We start from the raw sequence: 26,116 nt of genomic DNA, 5'->3' as shown, positions 1-26,116 counted from the left end.
TTAAACACAGCAAGTAATATGTGAATGATGTTTGCACATGCATTATAATTTTGGCTCAAGGGAGGAGTGCCTGGGGGGGGCACGAGTGATATTGGACAAAGGGCAGAGAAGTAAGGTTTACCTGCATAGCACTTTGCTAGCTGGCCTGCGTTACATCACTTTAGACAAAGTATACATTTCAAGAATGAAGCACGTCTGCGGCTAGAAAACAATGTTTTATTACATTGCAAACGGTGAAGGCGCATCGCAAGTCACTTCAGGAGGAGGCGTGAATCAATTTAGCTAAACTGCAACATGGTCATCTTCAGGAAATATTACCAACGATCCATTAGGTAATGTTTTTCCCTCTCTCTCTCTCTGTTTGAAGTTGTTGGTAAAGCGCTGTCAACAATTTTTTTTTCTCCACATCTCCACAGTGCATCAGACTATGGCAGCTGGATTAGTCCAAAAATGCACAGTACTTTATGCGGTTGGGTCTGTTCTTGTTCGGATCATGTTCTCACCACAAATGAACTGCTCCTCTTCCAGGAGGTCTCTGAGCGCTTTTTTGGTCTACTCTTGGTGTGCACTCGAGTGCGATTGCTATATTCACACCCAGGCGCGCTGCTAGGGGGGGAGAGTTAGGAAGATTCTAAGGGCCCATACATTTATGGGGGGCCCCAGAGACATTATCAAGGGCCCGTGCCAATTCCCCCACCCCCCCCCTCTTCACTTTCAGCCGCAAAAATAACAATATGTGGTGGTAGGAGGCTCGGTGGTTAGCACTGTTGACTCACAGCAAGAAGGTCACTGGTGAAAGTCCTGGCTGGACCAGTTGGCATTTCTGTGTGGAGTTTGCATGTTCTCCCCAAGTTTGCGTGGGTTTCCTCCAAGTGCTCCAGTTTCCCCCACAGTTCAAAGACATGCGCTATAAGTGAATTGGGTAAACTAAATTGGCTGTATAGTGTATAAGTGCTTGTGTGAATGTGAGAGTGTATGGGTGTTTCCCAGTACTAGGTTGCACCTGGAAGGGCATCTGCTGTGTAATACATATGCTGAAATAGCATGGCGGTTCGTTCTGCTGTGGTGATCCCTGATAAATAGGGGACTAAGCCAAAGAAAAATTTATGAATTTAACATGCAATATGTTCTCGTGATATTAAAGCTGGATTTCCAGTAATTCTTTATTTTCAGAATTTTCTTATTCTTCTCAAGTTCTTGGAGTAACATAATTTTTTAGAAATCATTGAATATGCTAATTTAGAGCTCACAAAACATGTGTAATTAATTATCAGTTCTGAAAACAGTTGTTTTGATATTTTGCAATGGAGAATGATAATCTAAAACATGGTCAAAATCTTTTGAGAATTGTGCAACGACTTATAAATGTCTGTTTCAGATGGTAGAGGGCATTTAAAATCTCCAAACTAAAGAACAGAATGTAGTGCTGTTGTTGAGGCGTGTATCTCTGTAAAACAGTGTCATCATTAGCATATACTTCATGTGAGACGGCAGGAAACAACAGCGGATTATCTCCACACCAGCAGATCCAACGGGCTGCACGCTAATGAGGCCGACCCGAGGGTATTACCAGCCTCCAAATGTTGGACAACATTTTCTTCTACTTTTGTTTGGTTCTGTGTAATTGGTGAAAGTCACAATAACAACATTAAAAACTCAGGTCAATATACCAAGGAGGAATTTGACACTTTGAGACTGTCAGGTTAATTTAGCAATTTGTTAAAAAACACAAAATGTGTTGACACGCATTTCTAGTGCTGACCGCTCACACACACTCAAAAGAACAAAACGTATTAAAATGTATTTGGTTTTTTGAAATTGTCATATTTTGCATTTGCCTATTTAGGTAATTGTTTAGATACAGAGAGGAAGTCGGTGTTAATGAATGCCATCAAAAAGTGATTGAGAAAAAATAATAAAGTCTTATGAGAAGAAAAGGCGCATATTATCCATAATACAGTGAAAGTCAAGTGGATCCTATACAATGGGGAAAAAGTATTGAACACATCATATTTTATTTTTTTTTCTGGAAAAAATATTCTAATAGACCTGTTGACATGGGATTGAACCAGAACCCCCCAAAAAACCAACAATACAAACATAAAAATATAACAAAACAAAAATATCTGAAAAATTGTTATGAGTAATAACAATGAAATGACACAAGGAGAAAGTACTGAACGCCTTTTATATGGAGAATGAAGTCACATGAATTGCTCAGGTATGTTTTTTTTTTCACTTCAACAGAGTGTTAAAATCTTGATGGTTCTGTGGGTCTCGTCTATTAAATCTGATCTTTATTTTGTATTTTATATTGTATTCAAGTCAGGTGATTGGGTGGGCCATTCTACAGCTTGATTTTCTTTCTCTGAAAGCAATTGAGAGTTTCATTGGCTGTGTTTTGGATTATTATCTTGCAGCAATGCCTATTCTGGTTTCATCTTCATCATCCTGGTAATGTTGATGTTGGATTGAAGCAGCTGATATTAATTTACACTGACGAAGGGCAGAGGGTTGCTAAATAACTACTGAGAGATTTCAGCTGCTGTCTGGGCTTTCACTGCCTTTATACACCTCCCTTTCTTCATGTGTTCAATACTTTTTTCCTGTTTCATTGAATTTTATTACACAACTTATTGTAAACTAATTAATTGTAAACTAATTAATATTGTTTTCTTTACATATAAGTATTTCTTTTGGTTGTTACAAAGATTTAGGGAAAATTTAAAGTTAACAGCAGCTTTAGAAACATGAGATAATTGGTGACGTGTTCAACAATTATTTCTCCCACTGTATGTCACTATAGTAAAAATGGCTAAAACATTGAAATATTGTTCAAATACAACAGATGAGAAAAAATCATACATGTTCACACACAAGACAAAAGAACAGCTCAATTACATGAGGTTGGATAAATGGACAGATAAATTCTGTAAATGTAAATTCTTTAGGCCGAACATTTAAGAGCAAAAATAACAAACAAACAAAAAAGATACAAGAACTACTAATGTAAACTCAGTGCTGATACTTACAGTACAGGTTAACACAAAGTCAAATAGAAGTAAAAAGTCAAGCCAAATGATGCTAATAAAAAGAACAAATAAAGTTATACTGCCATTTAATGGAGTAAGAAAACGGTTTGTCCTCTGAGTGGGAAATCTTCACGGACGAGGGTTTATTTTTACTTATTTAAATATCTTTTTCACACAATTTGTCTGCCAGTGGTTATAAAATAAACCCAACTGCAGCCATGGTAACAGAGCAGATCTGGATATTACTGAATGATGTCAGTCTTGTATGTTTTTGAGGTGCGAGTCAGTTTGTGTGTGTAGGTCTTGACAATTCTCTGTCAGTTTGTGTAACAAGTTACTAACCCTGATTGAGACGCTACTGACACATTCACACAAAAGTTTTCATGTGCACACATCTGAGTTTGCCAGGATAAAAAGTCATGCCTCCCAGCTCCGTCTGCAGTGAATTAAATCTTAATCTTCCAATAACTTTTTTGTTGGCTGATAGACTGGGTGCCATTTAGTCAATGTGACATATTAACAACTCTCTGTTTTGAAAGTTTAGGAGTGAAAGACCTTTTCCACTCTTATCAATTACAGAAGCAGATTGCAATTCAACATGACTCAGTAACAGGTCATCACTTGAAAACAAAGCCAATTTGTGATCCAATTGGTTGAAATTCAACATTTTATCAAATATTATGTTATGCATTCATTCAATTTCTTTCGGCTTAGTCCCTTTATTAATCTGGGGTCGCCACAGCAGAATGAACCGCTAACTTATCCAGCATATGTTTTACGCAGTTGATGCCCTTCCAGCCACAACCCATCATTGAAAAACATCCACACACTCCCATTCACACACATACACTATGGACAATTTAGCCACATGTACCACATGTCTTTGGAGTTGTGGGGGAAACTGGAGCACCTGGAGGAAACTCTAGCTCAAACCAGTGACCTTCTTGCTGTAAGGCGATCGTGCTACCCACTGCACCACCGTGACGCCCAATATTTTGTTATAATTATTAATATTATTACAGCTCTTGGAAAAAAAATATGAATTACATGTCTTCAGAACTTACTGTACATATAAAAAATAAGAAAGAAGAAAGGACATCTTAATTATCTGACAAGCCCTATTTAACTGGCAGCCTTGCTTTTTACAGTTTAGCTCTGAACAGGGAAAAGATCTATTTAAAAAAAAAAACACTTTAGGTAATAAGGTTATGCTACAAATAATTCATATCCACTAGCAGTCAAAAGTTCCTCTTCATTACTCCAGTCTTCAGAATCGCATGATCCTTCAGAAATCACTATGATCATAATTATTATTGTTGTTATTATTAGTATTAATATTATTATTATTAATGGTAATAGCAATAATGGCTGGAGTAATAATTTAATTTGAAACTACATACAATAAGAAAGCATTTATTCAAAATTGTAATACATATTTAGCATTTTTTTACATTTAATAAAAGCCGCCTTGACATGAAGAATAAAAAACTGACCCCAAACTTTTGAGCGGTAGTGTACATTTGACTTTGTGCTTTATTTTTATTTGTCATAAAATTAATGTTATTCTTGGTATATTAACATAACTTTAGTAACACAAGCTTATCTGTAGCCAAATCTCCTCCGAGTTCAGCCATCACCTGAGTGTATCTGTTTTAAAGTCAACTAATTGTTTTAAAAGCAATGGCTTTACTCACCTTTTTAAATAATGTGGATTTTCTTTTGGCACTGCTGACTTGTTCAATAAACAACTGCAAACAGATTCAGTCTCGGCTTTGACCTTGCCTTCATTACAGTTATAATATATATAAGCTGTTTCGATTTGCTTTAGAATCCTAATAAAGTGGCTGATGAATGTACAATATATCACAAATAATTGATATTCAAGTTAAAGCTTCATAGCTACGTTTATGTTTAGCAACGACCATTTTTAAATCTTTCATAAAAGATATGATTTCTTTTTGAATGCTATAAAAAGATCCATGACCTCAATATCAGCTTTTATGAGTGTGCGGTTTAGAGGTCTTGAAATCTCTTCAGCATGCATTTATAGGGGACATCTTTCATTGGACCGAATTCGACACATGCAAATATTATCGATTTTTTTCAGACTTCTTAGAAGCAGCTCAGTTGTGTGGGAGGAACACTGGTCCAGAGTTAACAAAAAAAAAACATTGTGCCTCGTCCACCACTCTGGATGATTCATCAGGTAAGCACCTACATTTCACACTTCTATTAAGAAGCACCTTTTGTGGGCATGTGATAACAGGTTTGGATGTTCATTTTGAAGGTACATTTTTCTAAAGCTTCTGAATTTTGGGATTTTTGTGCTTCCATACTCTCTGTCGAGGAAGATGTAATCTGATGGGATTTAGGAAGTGCAGCATTGAGTTGATACATTGAGACACTTTCTAAACTTCTAAAGCAGAGTGTGTTCTTTTGGAAGAGCAAGCTGTTGTGGGCACGACTGTGGCCTGAAGGCAGAAGGACTGCCATTGTCAGTTTAATGAGGTGAGTTGGTTTGCAAAGTACTGCAAAGGCTCCGTTAAAGGGTAGCATTCCAGTGAAATTCTACTTCGCTGGGGTCTGAAGCATTTTCAGAGGTCTGATTATAATATTACAGTACATATGAACTGATTGAAGATGCAATGAGTTGAGGTCATTAAGTTAAAAATACATTTATTTGGTTTAATCAACTGCTAAAAATTGTGAAATATTGTTACAATTTAAAATAACTTTTATCTGTTCTAATATATTTATATTTTCAGATGATGTAAAGGGCATTAAAGGGTTCATTTAATGCAAAGTAAGTGTGTGGTCTGAATGTGGCACATGGGTAAATGGTTGCCCAAGGTGACTTTGTCCAGTATCCCCAAGGTGACTGTATGTCCTAGACTCGTCAGTAGGTATTTCTGTAGCATACTTTTTCATTCCTTACAAGAAGTTATAATCAGGTCAGAACTTCACACTTCTGCAAGGACATATGTCTCTTCTTTTTTCTTCTCCTTTATTTTTTCATGAAAGTCTGTACCTTTGCCCATGACATAATAGTAAATTTGAAATGTAAATGTCTGTCTCAGACAAGTAGGTCACAAATTGTAATACAAATCTACCCAGAACCCAATGGAGAGATTCTTTGACCTTTCTCTTCTCCTGTCAGGTCTGATAAGTGTAACATTTTGAGGGAAAAAAATAAAAACTTGGTGTGAAGTATGCCGGCAGGCTTTACATGTCTCTTTGATATCGTTTGACCTCGTCCATTGCAGTCTTTCATCATCATCTCCTCCCACTCTTGGCCTTGCTGTTGTGTTTGGCTTTGGCTCTGAACTTTGTGAAGTTTTGAACGGTGGTGAGCGGAGACGTTGTGTAATTCAGGGTGTTGATGTGTGTAAAGCTTACTGGTGTAGAATTAAGTACAACTAGGGACTTGAATTAAACTGCTTAAGGACCTAAAAGCCTGCTAGGCAGTGCTATGACAAGCAGTACAGATGTGCTTTGGGTTGCCCAAGTTTACAACATGACTTATACTGTTGAGCCAGTGCTGTCACTGAAAATACAATAAAAGAAAAAAATCTTTTTAGATATTTTTGTAGGTATTTTTAACATTTAACATACACACTGGTATACTACGGTCAATTTAGTTCATCCAATTCACCTATACCACATGTCTTTGGACTGTGGGGGAAACCGTAGCACCCAGAGGACCCATGCGAACACTAAGAGAAATGCAAACTCCACACAGAAACGGCAACTGGCGCAGTTGGGATTCAAACCAGCAACAACACCCATACAACCATGGGAAACACCCATACATTCTCATTCACACATATACATTACAAGCTATTTAGCTTATCCAATTCCCCTATATTGCATGTCTTTGGACTTGTGGGAGAAACTCGAGCACCCGGAGGAAACCTACACAAACACAGGGAGAACTTGCAAACTCCACACAAAAATGCCAACTCAAACCAGCGACCTTCTTGCTGTGAGGCGGCAGTGCTACCCACTGTATCTGTGCCACCCCTATATATATATATATATATATATATATATATATATATATATATATATATATACACACAGGTTATATATATATATATATATATATATATATATATATATATATATATATATATATATATACAGCTGCCTCTTCAGTCCTCTCCTCAGAGCTGCCCAGCAGCAAAAGTGAAACTCACTAATCTACTGATCAACACAGATACTTTCCCTGTGCCTGTGCTAACCTCTTTTCTCAATGCTAGCATGATTATTTTGACCAGCAAGAATTTAGACAGATTAATACTATCAGTTTAACTATTTAAAATGTAATTTAAGTAACTTTTAACATTTTTCTTTCAAGATATTTTTAAAATGTTTGCCGCTTGAGTAAAATATTCTGCTAGACATATCAATCATAACTGCATCTAGAAAAAGATAAATAACATTGAAGCTGTCAGAATATTAGTTTTAAATATTATCATTATCTAGTTACCAAAACAAGGTAATACAAAACCAGAACATATGAAAAAGGTAAAGTTATAAACAGTGGGAAAATAATATATTGTTATTGTTATTACTTTGGGTGAATCTGTAATGATTATTCTTATTTTAATTTTTTTTTTAAATTAATTTATTCTTATATTAGAATAAAGGTATATTTTTCGTTGTATATGCCGTCATTTATAGTTCTTAGAAAATAGGAGAAATCTATTAACAGGTCACCCTTATTAAAAAAAGTCTGAAATCAGAATGTTTTCAATGACTCCCACATAAAGACACATATCTCATTTCTAGGTGAATCTGCATTTTGTTTTAATGAATCTCCTGAACAAATGGTTTAATCACAAGTACACTAGAACTGTTTTAACTGGCATAAAAATGTCATTGATACAATCTCAAAAAGTGACAAGTTGCATTTAGTAAGCTATTTACACTGTTTTAACTACTGTAGACATCAGTGTGTGTGATAATTTGACATTATTGTAAAACTATTGTAAAACACAAAATAATGATATTTATAATGAAAAACTGAAGCTATTTTTTTATTATATGTCAACTGTCTTTTGGGACTATGGCTGTGTGAACAAAGATCTGAATGTCTGCTGTTACAGAATTGTCAATGGTTTAATAGACATACACAGATCACTGTAATTTAGATATAAGGACACGCTCTTGTTTAAATCGCGATTGTGATTTTTATTTTTAGCAACTAATCATTCAGCTCTTGTATTTACCAAAAATCAAAATGATGACATTAAAGTTAAATAAAAAAAGATCTACATAAAATGTTGACACAATTATATGACATTTATTTATATGTGACACTTTTATTGTAATTTGTAATTGGGATTGTAATTGGCTATTGCAATTCAAATAAATTGACAGTGCACTATATGATTATTGAAAATATTGGCAGGACAAGTGCAAATCTGAACTCTGGGAGGATAAAAAAAGCATTATTGTAAATCTATGGAAGGTTATGAATATGGGGAAAATACAAATATCAGAATCAAAGGCAGCAATCCACTTGCGGTCTGGTATTGTAATTGACACACAAACACAGAGACTACACTGTCAAACTGCTCAGTGCATATCTGCATTTGTGCATGGAGCCAGTCAAATTGATTTTTCACTTCTAATTGTCTTCACTGAAGGATTACGATTCAAGCAGGCGAAAAGCTCCAAGGACCAGTTCAATATCGGCGCAAGCAATGACCTTAATTTGTATAGCGCTATGCAGTTCTATTGAGTTTCTAAGGTCTTCTGATCGAGGGTAAACTTTCATTTCATAGTAAGGGGTTTTTATCTGACATGGTGTCACTATGCTATTTAAATCCAGCTTTATAGAAGATCCATCAACTGCATGATATAATATAATCAGTCTGTTTCTCTTCTCTATCACATAGTGTGTATAGTTTATTTTTGTTCCCGGTAATGCAGACCATGAACCCTACATTGCTCCAGAGGACTGTCCCTGTAATTACTTCACCACGGGTCACTTTGGGATGAAAAGCATCTCATAGATAACAAACGATTGAACTGATAGAAGTCTTCTACTCGAGAAAACAGTGCTTACCGCAGTGTTATCACATCCCTATAGTTTCTCCAATCAAATAAGAGCTCAGCCCTGCAAATTTATTTTTTCGCCTCTTTGACCTTTTCCATCTCGGGGTGAACCTCCTGAACGTATAAGTGATTCATCACGTCTTTATGAACCCAGCCGTTAACAGAGGCCAGGCATCATGAGTGTGAATGTGTTTTGTTCAGGCAGGACGGCTGTTTGCTTTTGTGAATTAAATATTGAAGACCAGGTGAAGTGTGTGGCTTGAGTTTGAAACCTGGGCTTTGGTCCAAACGGCACAGACTCTGAGCAACGTGCCCTGCATTTGAATTATAGGTTTCAGAGCTTTAAGATCGTGGATGAAATATTGTCAGAGTGACATTCTGAGATCTGTAAATATCAATAAGCAGCCCTTGTTCATTTGGGCTGATCAATATCTGAGAACAATCGATGTTAATGTGAATTTAGGCAGATTGAACTACTTAGTTTTGCTCATTGACTGCTTGCGATTGAATGAGGCAAAAATGTGCAATTATCTAAAGGAAAAGGCAAATGCAGCTGTGCTCAGGTGGATTAGACTGAATTGCGTTGAGCATATAATAAAAGACATTTCTTTTATCGTCAGAATGAATGCGTCAGATACAGCATTTGAACTCTGCTTTGATCTATTCATGGGAACGTCCTCAGTCACCTCAAATCTGGAACCTTGCTGTGCAAAACTCAAAATGCTTGTCGACTCTCATAGGCTGCTCAATCAATATCTCTGCAAGTCCATGGAATCTGACTGTAGAAACAAAGAATGAACGCTCTGACTGATGCAGTGTTTTAAAATGTAGTCAGCATCTCTTCAGCGTTAAACCAGCTAAGCTGCAAAAGCGCCTAAGCCTCCGAGCGTTCATGTGATTTTCATCTGTTGTCTTCTTAAACCTTCACTAATCATGTAAACCTCTGACTGAATTACATTGCAGAACTCCGAATCCTAGGCTAGACTGTTAGCAATCCTAAAATAGCTCAAGCAGATAAGCCTTCATCGTTTCAATCATAAAATGAGTTGTGGTTGTTTGATGTTAGATGTGTGTTGAAGTTTAGGAGTAGAGCTGCAGAGGGGCTTAAAGAAAAAAATAAAATCACTGACTCACTTTTATGTTGTTCCAAACCTATATGACTTACTTTTTTCTGTGGAACACACACATAGACTTGTATACCTGCAGGTACTATGACCCCAAAAAAGGTTTGATTGTCAATAATAACTTGTGTTTTGGTCTGTTCTCACTAATTATAATTAAATATAAAGTTATTTCTTTATTGACTTTTATTACATGTTTAGATGGAACGGCATTTCCAACGAAGGACAAAACACTTTTATGAATTCTCGCTGTTCATTAAAAAAAGAACAACTTTTTGTGTACCTCAGAATGTCAAAAAACTAAAAACAGGTTTCAAAGTACAAAATTTTTTAATGTAATGTCCATGTTAACTGAAACATTAAAGTGGTGACATGGTGATATTATGTAAATATGTATGCCATGTTCAGTCTATAGCAGTGGTGCTCAACCCTGTTCCTGGAGAACGACCTTCCTGCAAACTTCAGCTCCAACCCTCATTAAACACACCTGAACCAATTAATTAGGACCTGAACAGCACTTGATAATTACAGGCAGGTGTGTTTGATATGGGTTGCAACTAAAATCTGCAGGAAGGTAGATCTCCAGGAACAGGGTTGGTCACCCCTGGTCTAGTATACCTGTCAACCCTCCCGCTTTTCCCAGGATTCTCTTGTATTTTACAATTCTATCCTGCTATCATCCCATAAAGATATTTTCCCATATTTCTCCCATATTTTTAATCTTTCTATGAAGGGTGGCAATAAACATCAAAGAGCAGATCCTTCCCATATACAACCCATACCGCCGAACCACCAGGGGGCGCCCCTCGCTCTTAAATGTAAATCTGTTCTGCGCTTTCATTTTATTTAGGCATGAAAACACTTTTGCTGCATACTTCGATATTTCGTCTGAATTCAATTAAAAAATCAGTAAATGAGAAGTACCCGGATGACCTGCTTTTTCTGGCGAGATTCTGAAGTATGCATTGAATGGACGGTACACGATTTCATGATGCTTTGCGAGAGAATTGATAAATGGGTGTGAAGCGACGCAACTCACGTGGGTAGGTCACGTGATCATGGCAAAATGGCGGATGTAGTACATCTGAGTTCTATTCATACTGCTCACATTCATACTGTATATAGAACATACTTTTCTAACAGCCAAGTAGTACGTTTAAATTCAAATGCAGTACCTAGTGAGTAGTAGTTGGTTTTGGATGCAGCCTTTAAAATAAATATAAAAACGTCAGGATTCCCTTCCAATACAGGCGTCGTGTTAATAATAATAACATCTAAACATGTCAATTGTGGTGGGTTTTCTTTTAAATACAACAAATTTTGTCTTAAATGAGCATAAAAATTCAGTAAAGAGGGGGAGGGGGAGGGTTATCCCTTATTTTCATATCCCAATGTTGACAGGTATAGGCATGTGTGAGTACTTAATCAAAACTACAATGCTGGAAAACACACAAAAATGCAGAGATTCTTTACAAAGTGGCATTGTTAGCTACTGGCCTAGCATGCATATACAGTCAATTTAGCAGATGTGTGTGATAGTTTTGACAACTGTCTAAACGTCTGTACAAGAAACTTTTCAAAAACGATGTATGTGTAAATGTACCCTTAAACTTTTCATGTCTTCCTTTTTCTATTTAGTTTGTTATTCCCTTGTTGCCATTTCCGACCTGCAGTCTTGATTACCCATTATGTTTACCTGACCCTTGCTTTATCTTCATTATCTCTTTTGCTTTTAAGTTCTGTGCTAAGTTTGAAGTCCGTGGTTGTCTTTAAATTATGTTGTTAAATCTATAATGATCTATCCTGCACCTTAGTTTATATTCTTGTTTTTGAACTGAACTCTCAACTCTGAATTTTCAAGTCTTAATGAAATAAAGTAATAAAATGCAACTGCTTATTCAGTTCAATTCAATTCATCTTTATTTGTATAGCGCTTTTACAATGTAGATTGTGTCAAAGCAGCTTCACATAAAAGGTCAATTTAATGTTTAATGTTCTGAACTATTTTTTGAAATTTTATCATTGCATAGCTGCTTTGACACAGTCCGCATTAAAAGGCACTGAAGAAATTAACATGACCTCTTCTAATGCCATGAATGAAATACAGTTTTAGAAGATTTATATCAACTTTTTATATAAAGATTTATATGAACATAAACATTTAAATGAAGATATGGGCATTTCTATATCTTCAAAGATTTACATTAACATTATATGAACTTACTTGGTGACATTTTTTGACTGGAGGTTTGCTTCATTATTAAAATTCTATCCTAAACTGTTTATTAAAACAAATGTATACTTTTAATAATAAATTAATTTGCTATTGTAAGACCATATTTATATTTATGGTTACTACACATTATTTTGAGAATTACAAAAAATTTCATTCCAAAGGGTCTAACTTTGGTAATAACAATTAATGTTTTATAGAATTGTTTTAAGAGTAGCACTCTATTTTTTTCCTGTTCTGCATGCACATACTATGTACTTTTCAAAATAATTACATTACAGGTGCTGTATGTAAGTTTTTGACTCTTCTAAAGCATAAAAATACAATAATATGTTTGCAGATATTTAAGAAACATGCCAAGTGAACATTACTGTTTATGTGAAAAACTGCTGAAGTCAGATATTTTGCTTTGAAAATGTGGTCTCAGTGCCGGAACGCTCTGTTTGTTCTTTTAACCCGCTCACTGCCACTCCCCTGTCCTAACAACAAGCTATGTGATGAGATTTGCAGTGATAAGCAATTTGGCTGTTTGCACCATATGAAACACTACATAAATTTAAATACAGCCATTCAGAAGCACAGAATATGAAAAATGGTAAGGTTTATAATCTAATCAATACATATTAAGCCTCTTTAACATTATTACATGTACATTCTGAATCACTGATATGTGTTGGCTTGTCACAGTTCTAAAGTTCAGTTTCAAACGGTTTATTTTCAAGATTTGAGGTAAACTGTCTGCTGCTGCTTTCAGTAGTATGGCAACAAATGTCATATAAAATGGCATTCACACTCACATTGTTAGCATTTAACTCTGAATAAAGCACATGAGGTGTACCTGAGGTGACCATTGTCAGTTTTCTGTTGTTCACCTGTGAGAAATAGAAGCCGTTTCTAATATATCAATTCGAGATGTTGGTTAGAACAAAAAACTCCTTTTAATATGGAAAATATTCCTTCTATCACATGCCGTTGCTTTTATATAAAACACCACTTAAATCAGCCTTTAGGTTCGACTGTCAGACTCGATCACTCCTGCTAGTCCTCAATCTAGCAATCTGCGCTTGCTTTTGTTTTGATCCAGGAATTCAATACCAAGTTCAACCACTGGGTGTCAAACTTGCATCCTGCACCTTTAATGATTAGGTCCTGTCCCTAAACCTAATCCTAACCTCTGAACCTAACCTTAACTCATGTAGTTACATATATATCCCATCACCTTAGATATAGTAAACTGTAAATATGCATTATAAATACTCAAACTTTACTTAAACTTACTGAAAAAAAAACTTACTTTTGAATCAGTCCGATGATGGCAAAGATAAAAAATAGTGGATATGAGCATGAATCGTTTTTTGTGTTACAAAATCAATAAAATAACTGACTAATGAAATGCAGTTTCATGAACCCTCCCCTGACAGAACTCCACAGTCTTTATCAGTCAAACCTATTAGATTAGGAATAAATTAAGCACATTAAAAATAGATTTTTAAAAATGACGTTTTGTTTTTTTAAGTCTCTTTACACTGTTCTTAACTCAAGTACAAATGCAAATGATGGACCGATCGAGTAAATCAAGTAAAGTGAAATGAAGAAATAATCTGTGTTGTCTGCAGGAAGGACATTCAAAACAGAGATCTTAACAAGGTAACTCTGACTTATCAGATGAACTCCTAGCATTTTTTTTAGAAGCATGTTTCACCGCTCCATTACAGTCTTCAAAGTACATGTGTAAAAAAAAACAACCACTCACTTCACAGAGAGACAACATTTAAAAAAAAATAATGGAAAGCATGTCTTAGCCAAGAAGCTGTGAAACACAGAGACACCTCAGAAAAAGAGATGAACATGTTGAGCTCTTCCATCACGTCAGGCTCTACCGAACACAGAGACTGCAGTGACATGATGGAACCTGGAAAGTGATGAATTTTTAATAGTTGAGAAGAACAGCGTTCAATCAACACTGCCGAGAGCTTGGCCGGCACTGAACCTGAACCTGCTGAATCAGATAATAAGATCACTTGTCTTTTTCTTAAATGCACTGAGCTGGACTTGAGCAGAGTTTAATTTAAGCCACTTCTGAAGGTCAAGATTGTTCTTCAAAGTTCAAATCCGGGACAGCATTGGTGGTGGAGATACTCTTTAGGAGAAATTCCAAATCTTCCTTTCTCTTGCTCTACAACAGTCTGACCTTCGGTGTAAAACCCCTTTTAGCTGGTACTTTAATGTGATGTCCTATTATTTCTATCCTGCAAGGGAGTGATGGACAGAACAACTTAAAGGGTAATAATCTTTTCTTTAAGACCAGACTTTTTCTATATATAACAGGCACACATTCTGCAACATCAAAAAAAATCTTCAAAGAAATCCATCTTACGCAAAGCATTTTTAAGTTGCATCAGATGTGTTGAAAGAGGACTGGAACTGAAGAGGACCTTGCTAAAGCAGAGGTGTTTTATATTTCATTCTGAGCCTGAACAGTAAAGTGGGGCAACCCTTGATGCTTAGCACTATGCATGTGTTATTATGTGTGTAAGTGAACATGTACTTGTGAATACTTGTAAGTGCTGGCTTGTGAGTTAAAGAAAATGAAGGGATTGTTTGTAATTCCTCGAAAAGCAAGATTGCTGAAAGCACATTGAAAGCCTGTGATAAACCTCGTATAACAGCCTCAGCACATCACACATTATTCACAGACTGTGCTGATGCTGAAGGTTTTCACCTAGATTTCGGACTCAAAAAAGATTAAGTCACAGATTCAATTAATTTATGACTAATTCATTTCTGCTCATTTGTAAATGAAATAAAATGTGCACCTTAGAAATTAATTATTTAGTCCCTCAGGTCTATTTTAACAAAGTTTTAGTTTAATTCCCTTTCTAATAACTGTATAAAAACTTGAACGTGTTATTTATTCATCATTTTTCAAGGTATATGCAGGAATTCTAAAGGAAATTTCAACACCTTTTTAAGACTTTTTTAAGACCTTCTCAGAATATTTTAAGACCTCGTCGCCACTTCAAGTTCTTATCAGTATCAAACCTTTAACTTAATAAACAGAAACTTTTTTAAACAGTTGTTGATAAACAGTTGTAGTTAAACAAATTAATGACGTTAAATAAATTAATGAAGCACAACTATCCACCAGAACTCAGATAAGCTCAGAAAAAACAAACCTTGAAAGAATAAATTACATGATTGTTTTCAGCGACAAGTTTCAACCACTGTTTAAACTCGTCTTTCTGAGTATGCAAACTTGCATTATTCCATTTTGCCATGTGTTTTTGCTTTGTGGCAGGGCTATACAATTAGTTTGTCATGGGTGCCAGTTCATGAAAAGCATCCCAAATGAGGGGCCGCTTTTCTTCATTAAAATGTTAATATGCTGTATTTTGAAACTACATAACATCACTGCATTGTACAATGTTTTTTACAAACGTTCAAATGTTGTATTTCAAAGCACAACAAAAACGGTGCATTGCTTAAGTAGGCTTCTTCTACATTCAGACACATTTATATGTTATGTTTTAAACTGCGCAACAATTATGGATGCAACAGTTATAGATTTTGGTTGTACGATTATATAGTCTGAAGAATAATCATGATTTCACGGTTATCACGTCTAATGTAGATTTATGCTTTATATTAGGTAAGTATTTAAATGAACGGTTGTTATCATCTGCGTTCATACATGTATAATCATTTTAACAATTTGAAATAATTCGTCTAACATATCTTTTGTTTACATTGCACTGAAAGCCATGTTCAACTCTCACCGCTATGGCAAAAAATGTTTTCTACTCGGTGCGTCTGAAAGGCGCGAGCGCATCGCTCCTCTTGCGCACTCATATTGGCATATATTGTGATATTGGAAATAACGAACTTGCGCACGAAAAACACACGATATGTGAACGGCCCGCTGCTATAGTTAATCCAGAGTGCGTGCGTGCGTATTAGCCTTGGTGTAGCTATAAGCTCGGAAGTTTAAACTAGCGCACTGTTAGCATAACTTTGTTTAGTTGCAGCAGTTTCGTTCCGTGCAACAGAAACACGGCATTGAGAAGCCTTTAAGCTGAAGTATCCAAATGTTTTCGGCTGCTCGCACCACTCACTCGCTTAATGTCAGGTGACTCTCGCTCTGCGCAGCCTTCAACTGCAGCTTGTGCTGTATTGAACATCATTTCATAACTTTAGCGGTCGTTTTTTGACTGAACTTTATTTTTGATGTCTTGGTCACACTATTTGGAGGGCCGGAGCAAAATTGCCTTGTGGGTCGCCGATTGAATAGCCCTGATATGGTTTCGCTACATGTGGAGAGTGTCACATCACTTTCCCGCTTGACGCGAATTACGTGACATTACCCGGACAGAGGAGCTTGGCCGGACGCACCCGGCCCGAACCATTCGAGGAAAATAAATATATTTATGCTTTTTTTGGTGTCAGACACTTTGGACAACGCTTGAACAAAATTTAAAACCTTGTTAAAACGGGATTAAGACTTTTTAATATTTTTTAAGGGCCTTAATTTTCTTATAATTGATTTATCAACTTTTATTACTTTTTAAGACCACACGGACACCCTGTTTTTAAATGAAAGAACTACATGTAATAATATTCATGACGTTCATGCAGCTTAAAATACAACTCAATCAATCAATCAATGTATTATTCAAATAAAAGAGATTAGGTCCTTCTTCAAATAACTAAGTTAAGTAGTCTTATTTAAAAAAAAAATAGTCCCTTTATTTATCAGGGGTCACCACAGCAGAATAAACTATTGCAGCATATGTTTTATACAGCAGATGCCCTTCCAGGTGCAACCCAGTACTGGGAAACATCCATACACACTCACTCACACACATACACTACAGCCAATTTAGTTTATTCAATTCACCCATACCACATGTCTTTGGACTGTCGGGAAAACCGGAGCACCCGGAGGAAACCCATGCGAACACAGGGAGAACATGCAAACTCCACACAGAAATGCCAACTGATCCAGCCAGTACTCAAACCATATTGCTGTGAGGCACTGTGCTAACCACTGAGCCACCGTGTCGCCCACTATAATACATAATCAATATAATTTTTGCATAATTTACACTCTAAAAATGTTTGATTCATTAAACCCAGTTTAGGTAAAATATTTTAAGAAGGTTGGTTTGTCCATATTTTCCCCAAACTCGGACTGAATCAAGCAATTTTGTGTGCCTTTAATGAATTAAAGATGTCTCATTATCCCATACATTTATTACCAGCCACAAATTTGGACCCTTAAGACCCATTTTTCATTCTCAAAACACATTTATTATTTTCCACATTAATAATTATAATAAAGCCATCAAATCTAACACCAATTGAGAGTACACTTGACACTCTCACATCCAACTCATACATTTTTTAATTATTATTAGTTTTTTTTTTTGAGAAACGCTTATACGGACCCGATTTGAATGTGTCTATGCTGTATAATGACTGAATTTTTATTCATTCATTTTCTTTTCCACTTAGTCCCTTTATTACTCTGGGGTCGCCACAGCGGAATGCACCGCCAACTTATCTACCATATGTTTTACACAGCGGATGCCCTTCCAGTTGCAACCCATCTCTGGGAAACATCCATACACTCTCATTCACACTCATACACTACGGCCAATTTAGCTTACCCAATTCACCTACCGCATGTCTTTGGATTGTGTGGGAAACTGGAGCACCTGGAGGAAAGCCACGTGAATACTGGGAGAACATGCAAACTCTACACAGAAATGCCAAATTACCCAGCCGAGGCTTGATCGTGTTGCGCCACCGTGATGCCTCATGACTGAATTTATAATAACTAATATAGCACTTGTTTCTGTGGAGATTTTTAAGAAGCCCACAGATGTAGTCAATTTGATATTTTCAGATGATTTTCTTTTCAGGAATATAAATTTAGTCGAGCATGTTCAAACTTGGAATGTACTTCAAATGCCTCATGTAGAAAGAACTTCAGCAGAACACATCAACTATCACATCAACTCTCTCAGAGCTGTCAGACAGACTTTTAAAAAATATTTTTTATGCCATATTTGTCTCATGGGTGGAAACTGACTGTAATGACTGGACGGAAATAGAACAGAGAGGCAGTAAATGCTAATGATCTGGAGGTAGTTATAGATATTATGTAATCATCCATTACAGAGTAATGAACTCATACACTAGGGGAAAACAATTAGAAAATACAGCTTACAGAGAGAGAGAGAGAGAACAAATCATATACTCAAATATCAGTGAGTCCTAAGGAGAAGAGATGTGAAAAGTCAGAAGTAGAGTCATTTGAAGTTCACATTTATAAGATTACATGCTTATGGCAAATGAGAAATGGAAATGTTTTAAGGCAAAATGTGTGAAAAAGACAATTTTTGTGAGGTAATATTATCCCTCATCTGTACACTCTTCCTCTAAAACAATCCCAGATTAAGATTATCTCAACAGGATTATGGGAACAATCTCTCTCTCACACACACACATACTCATACTTTCTATTTATTTTGTATTAAATTTATTAAGTAGGACTCTAGCATTACCTCAGCTAAGACACAAAGCTTGGATTTAAACTGGTGATGAATAACAAAACAACTAGATTAAGACAGATTAGTTTCTTTTTTTTTTTTAAAGTGTTTCACTTATGGTTAAGGAATGCCCAGCTCTACAGTGCTCAGCCTATATACAGTGCATCCATAAAGTATTCATAGCGCTTCACTTTTTCCACATTTTTATATGTTACAGCCTTATTCCAAAATAGATTCAATTCATTTATTTCCTCAAAATTCTACATACAATACCCCATGATGACAATGTGAAAAAGATTTTTGTTGCAAATTTATTAAAAATAAAAAACCTGAAAAATCACATGTACATAAGTATTCACAGCCTTTGCTCAATACTTTTACAATTACAGCCTCAAGTCTTTTTGAATATGATGCCACAAGCTTGGCTCACCTGTCTTTTGGAATTTTTGCCCATTCCTCTTTGCAGTACCTCTCAAGCTCTATCAGGTTGGATGGGAAGCGACAGTGTACAGCCATTTTCAGGTTTTCATTCAGGATGTCTCTGTACATTGCTGCATTCATCTTTGCCTCTATCCTGACTAGTCTTCCAGTTCCTGCTGCTTAAAAACATCCCCACTGCAAGATGCTGCCACCATCATGCTTCACTGTAGGATGGTATTAGCCTGGTGATGAGTGGTCCCTGGTTTACTCCAAACTTAACACCTGGCATTCACTCCAAAGAGTTCAGTTTTTGTCTCATCAGACCAGAGAATTTTGTTTCTTATAGTCCTAGTATAGCATACAGTCCTTCAGATGCCTTTTGGCAAACCATACAGGCCACTCTACCATACAGGCCTGATTGATGGATTGCTGCACAAATGGATCTCCTTCTGTAAGGTTCTCCTCTCTCCACAGAAGAACTGGAGCTCAGAGTGACCATCGGGTTATTGATCACCTCCCTGACTAAGGCCCTTCTCCTTCGATCACTCAGCTTAGATGGCCGACCAGCTCTAGGAAGAGTCCTGGTGGTTCCAAACATCTTCCACTTATGGATGATGGAGGCCACTGTTCTCATTGGAACTTTCAGAGCAGCAGAATTTTTTCTGTAACCTTCCCCAGCCTTGTGCCTCGACACAATCCTGTCTCTGAGGTCAGACAATTCCTTTGTCTTCATGCTTGGTTTGTGCTTTGACATGTAATGTCAACCTTATATAGAGAGGTTCATGCCTTTTCAAATCATGTCCAATCAACTGAATTTACCACGGGTGAACTCTAATTAAGCTGCTGAAACATCTCAAGAATGATCAGTGGAAACAGAATGTACCTGAGCTCAATTTAGAGCTTCACGGCAAAAGCTGTGAATACTTGTGTACATGTGATTTTTCAGGGGTTTTATTTTTAATAAATTTGCAACAATTTCAAAAAATCTCTTTTCACATTGTCTTTATGGGTATTTTGTGGAGAATTTTGAGGAAATAAATGAATTTAATCCATTTTGGAATAAGGCTGTAACATAAAAATTGTGGAAAAAGTAAAGCGCTATGAATACTTTCCGAATGCACTGTAAGTACACCCCTCACAAATCTATCTTTAGTTATTTATAATAGAAAGCTATACGATATTATATTTGTGCATATGCATTAGATTAGTCAGTACTGAAGCCAAATCTGGAGCTTATCTAAAAAAATAACTTACGATAATGATCCAAAATCTAGTACACCCAAATTTATACGTTATAGAAAAATATTAAATACAAATTTAAAAAAGAGGAAAAATCAAGAGAAGCAAAAAATATAGAAAAATTTAGTTGAAATTTTGTAGGTTATAATTGATTTTTTTTGCAATATTTTGCATGAAGTTAATTGTAATATCTTTCAATTTCTAAATATGTTTAGTGACTAAAATATTATTTTAATAAATATATCTGTTTAATAAATCTGTTTTGTTTAAATGCAACAAAGTACATTGCCTGTATTCACTGAGAAATGGATTCAAATATTCATTTTCAAAATGGGGTGTACTCAATTATGCTGAGCACTGTATATCTTGAGTATATATACATATAGTGTATTATTGTTTATTTAACTTCTTTAAATTATTTATTAATCTACACAAAGTCAGGTTGGGTAGCAAATATACTTCACATGCAAATAACTGCCAATTATTTGTTGGGGGAACACATTTTCAACCATCTCAATACAAAAATCTTCCAATTGGAAAAGAAATGGCATACAATATCACATGCTGCCACCTAATAATCTTATTCTCCCATTGCCTTTACTCCTAATGCATGAACAAAATTCACACCAGGCTTGATTTTACGGGACTTTTATGAATCCTTAAAGCAAACGCTAAAATACACAATCAATGTAAAAACTACAGAAATAACGCTTACCATAAAACCTAAATAGAAATGCTAAATATAAACCATAACGACTGTGAAATCAACACGTTTATTTTAAATTCCCATCTACCTGCCATGGCTAGTTATCTACTAAAGTGAAGTCCTGAATTGCTTTGATTCTCCAGAGATGTTGCCACGGTTACACAAATGCCACATTCCAGCACTTGTGAGCCAATACAGAGAGACACAAAATCCTGTGCTGGTGTGTGAGAAAAAAATACTGTGCTCTCCTCCCCTTCCCAAACCTCTGCCTTTAATGTTAGTGTAATTTGTGTCTTACATTGATTTCATGTAAATGAAGATAGAAACCCATCCTTAGAGAATATCTATATGGATGAGATCGGGCTTTACCTACATTCTGAGGACCAAATGTCACCACATGGACTGTAAAACCTAAAAGCGCTAGGTTGTGGAGAGCAAGAGACAACTGGCTTGTCTGTATATAGATTCCAATGTGTAAGAATCTTGTCTTGAAAATATAAAAAATTAGACCTTCCCTGACATTGTAGGTTGTCTTTAAATGCCTGATTTTTTTTTTTTTTAACTTGGTACATGTTTGCAGGGGAAATCAAAAGGATATGATGTTAATGCATGCTCCTGAAAGCATTTCTTAAGCTTTATGATACATGAAATGAAAGATAATGTCGAAATAGTCATTCTTTACCACAATATCAGTGGGTCATGCTAACTAAAGGATTAATTCCATACAGTAGCACGTAGACAGACCTGTATATAGTCTCAAAATGCTAATGTAATGTATCATATCTATCTGTCAACATGATGACATAAGATTGGATGCTCTCTTAGGGTGTACTCTGAATAGCTACAGTTGCCTTGAACCGTGCCGAAGCGTGATGGTCCCCCTGTCCCTCTCCCCTGACAGCCTGCACTCAAACTGCATCTTTACCTTCCAAGCCGGAGCATGCTTACGTCATCGATGATGCGATTATTCAGTTTAACAGGATGAGAACAAGAGAAGCAATCCCGCTAATCACAGTGAATAGCGCCTTAGTTATATGGTTTTGTTTTATTTTTAGTCGTTTGGAATGCAGTGACAGTCAAATATTTTTCCGGACAGATCCAGCACTATCGATGTCATAAGTTATCATAAAAGTCCTCATGCTGCATGTTTTAGGAGGTTTGCTGAAGGTGCAGTTGATGTGCTGTGAGGAGTTTGTCTCTTTAATAAACTACGACACTTCGTGATAAGTGAAAAGTAAGAAAGATTAATAAATCCATATGAAACAGTCCTTTAAAAGTGATGTTGCGTCTTCAGATTCGTGTTCAGGCGCACTTTGCACTCACATTAAAAATGTACCGCGCCAACACCTATTCCAACCGGCTCAGGGCTGGCCAACTGAACCGTGCCTGGGCCCGATTCAGAGCACTCACACTTGTCAAATAAACCAGGAAACACGCCCGGGCACAATTCGAATAGCTTAGTGTGAGTAAGCCCTCAAGTGCTGTTTGGTTTCTAACCACTGCCATTTTTTTTACTGAGCGAAAAGTGAGATACATGTATTTGTTCCGAACCGTCATGTTACAGGCGTTACGGTTTTGTTTATATACGCTGACGCTGAATACATTCAGTCCACATGTGCCAGTCAATGGGGTTAGGAAGAAAAACCCATTTACACAGAATTCGTCACTGTGTCTATAAAATATAATATACAGAGCTTAGGAATTTTTTTTTAAACACATCCTTCACTATGTTGGCGTCAAACAAAACAGTTGTCATGTCACCTCGCTACTGTAAACAGAAGCTTGCTACGCTTGCCTCGTCTCTGAGTCCTTTTTATTGGACCACTGCTTTGGAACTGGCAGTGATGATAAGCAGCACTCCATGTGAAAGTTGCAATTCCTTTAGCTTGACATCACTGCAATCATGCCATTTTCATTACAACATATTTCAGTTGTAAAGCTTACTGAATCTTAAATGTAATGCACAATTAATGTTTTCTGTTTTTTAAGACAGGGTTGAGCTTAACCTCGGAAGGTATAATACTCTGTCTTCTAATTATTTATTCTTGTAATTAAGTTATAAGTTTAACTTTTCATTATTCTATTTAATTTGTACCTTTATATCACAAGAAGCTTTTTAGTTCTTATTCTCAGTAGCTTACTGTGTGTGTGGTGTTTTGATTATCTTGATTATCTACAATGACAAAGAACTTCACTGTAAGTATCGGCCACTGAAGTTATGCTTGCTGCAGTTCACTTAACATCAAATAGAGTTGCTAATAAAATAGGTTTTTGAAATCTACAAACAGACCTTTAAAGGTGTCTTGACATGAGCAATTAAATTTGCCTTGATCTTTTGAGCAATTAGATTTATTTGGATACAAAGTGGCATGTGATATCACAAGGGAAACGTATACATTTTCGTATACATTGTCTAGAGAGCTGTCTTCAAAATTCTATTTTTCCAAGTCTTAAGGGACAGTGAATTATTTATTTCTAATGGCATACAGGAATATGAAGTTACACAATATATAGATATATCGTACTGTATGTCACTGTAAAATATGCCTGTGTATTGACTAGGATCAGTCTTGCAGTACGTCATGTTCAGAATGCCCATATGCATTTGTTTGACCCATTTTTGCACATCAGGTCAACCTTATAGTGGTCATTTGGGATAGGATTTGCTTGGAGAGGTCACAGCTATCTGCTGACGATTCACACTGAGCATCCAAAGAGCCAGCACATATGCTTCCCTTTCACACCAGCTATCTGTCCATCTCACACACTGCAGGCGTGCTGTGTGTGGTGTGCTCGCTTGAGAGGCAGAAAAGGGAGGGTGACAAAGCGGTAGAAAAGAGGCGAGAAAACGTGAGATAGGAGAAAAGAGCAATTATGCATATGTGATTGAACACCATTGCTTTCGTATGACCAGTAGCGCACTTCTGTTTTCATCACAGTGCCTGTGAGAGTTTAAGCTTTCTGATAGACTGTAAAACTCAATGACACATTCACGCCGATGATGGCCATGACCTTTAACAACGGTCAACCATGTCAGGCAGTGTGCTAGACAGACATTGAAAAACTCCCACTAATGAATTGAACATCACACCACACCAAGGGTAATTAATGTTGTTAATGAAAAACCACTGTAGGATTCCTTCATTAAAAACATGGGGTGGAGTGTTGGACAAGGAAACAGAGGACAAGAAACAGGGTTTGATTTTATGCTCTGAGATTTAACTTTTAACCCTGTTAAAATACATTTTAAACAAGTAACAGCCTGCCAGGACTGTCTGTTTTTCAGCAAGGAATCCATGAAGTGTCTATGCTTTATTTAGAGATGTTGTTTCATTTATCATGCTGTTCATCTCAGACTTTTGATAGCTTTATTTGTAAGGAATTCACTATACTAATTGGGCATGATCTCATATCAGAGAAAAATATTTTTTTAGCTGGATCTACCTGGATTAAGATGGTCATTAACTGATAGCAAACTGACAGACATTCTTGGTCCAGCAACAAACCAGCATAGTCTTTGCTAATGAAAAGGCTTTACCCAGCTATAAACCATCTAACAGCCGTTTTTTCAACATCGCTAATGACATAGAGGGAAAAACATTCACTCAGGTATGCTAATAGTGATCAGCTTTTACCCTAAAAACATAAGCTTATCATATTACAGTTTTTGTTAACTGATAATTTAATAAAGGTTTTAACTGACCTACTGACACGCATAAACGTTGGCTGAGTAGTTTTCAAAAAAATTAATCTCCAAAGTATGTATTCCGAGCACACATCGCACCGACTGGTTGTCAGGTGTTTCAGAAACTTACCAAACTTAAGTTGCAGATTTCCATCATTTCATCACGGGCGAGTCTTCACATCAAAGTCATCAGTCCATTTCAAGTCGAGTATCCAAAATAATTGTTACTTTTAAATGGTAAAGGTCAGACAAACTGTGCGATGCGCCTTATCCAGCACGACGTGTGTGGTTAAAAATCGCGCATAGTTACAGGGGACTCCTAAGCCACACGAAAAGACACTTCACAGCGTATATCGTTATGAAAAGCGCAAAAAGAATGTGCTCAACACCTGAAAATAAAATAGATATTTCTCTTTTAGTGCGAAGCAACGAGCCTATACGCAATAGTACACTGTCCCGTTTCGTCCGGCGGTCTTTACTGCTCTCTCTCTTTCATCATCATGCTCTCACTCTATCTCCCCTCTCTCTCTCTTTCTCTCACACACACACCCTCTCTCTTTCTCTATCCGAAGTCCTGCTGCAGCGCTGCTTATAGGTCTGTCAATAAACGAAATGTCAACAAGTGTTTTTTTTTATTTCTTTGAAAGCGCTTCTTTCTAAAAATGTATCACCTGATGTAATTGTAAACGTTGCGTTCTTTCGCGCTCTTTTAATCTTGTACGAGAGACCACTGAAAAGAACTAACAGGTTTTCACTCAGATTAAAAATAAATAATACCACACTGATATTTATACTATTTATGGGCGACACGGTGGCTCAGTGGCTACCACTATTGCCTCACAGCAAGAAGGTTGCTGGTTCGAGTCCCGGCTGGACCAGTTGGCATTTCTGAGTGAAGTTTGCATGTTCTCCACCTGTTCTCATGGGTTTTCTCAGGGTGCTCTCCCCCCACAGTCCAAAAACATGCGCTATAGGTAAATTGAATAAACTAAATTGCCCGAAGTGTGTGTGTATGTGAGAGTGTATGAGTGTTTCCCAGAACTGGGTTGCAGCTGGAAGGGCATCC

At 36.5% G+C, this 26,116-nt stretch overlaps 1 protein-coding gene across 1 annotated transcript in view; it reads right to left on the bottom strand.

Annotated features, from left to right (window-relative positions):
• htr1d (5-hydroxytryptamine (serotonin) receptor 1D, G protein-coupled) overlaps positions 1–25,508 on the bottom strand; it is a 32,463-nt gene extending 6,955 nt beyond the window's left edge. Inside the window, exon 1 of the mRNA XM_056477042.1 lies at positions 25,181–25,508. The gene's annotated coding sequence lies outside the window, so the exon portion shown is untranslated. The remainder of the gene's footprint in view (positions 1–25,180) is intronic.
• Between the last annotated feature and the right edge of the window lie 608 nt (positions 25,509–26,116).

This window comes from Danio aesculapii, chromosome 17 (assembly GCF_903798145.1).
Source record: "Danio aesculapii chromosome 17, fDanAes4.1, whole genome shotgun sequence".
In the NCBI taxonomy this organism is placed as follows: domain Eukaryota; kingdom Metazoa; phylum Chordata; class Actinopteri; order Cypriniformes; family Danionidae; genus Danio; species Danio aesculapii.
Note: the sequence above shows the minus strand (reverse complement) of the source record. Positions and strands in the feature narration are given on the sequence as shown.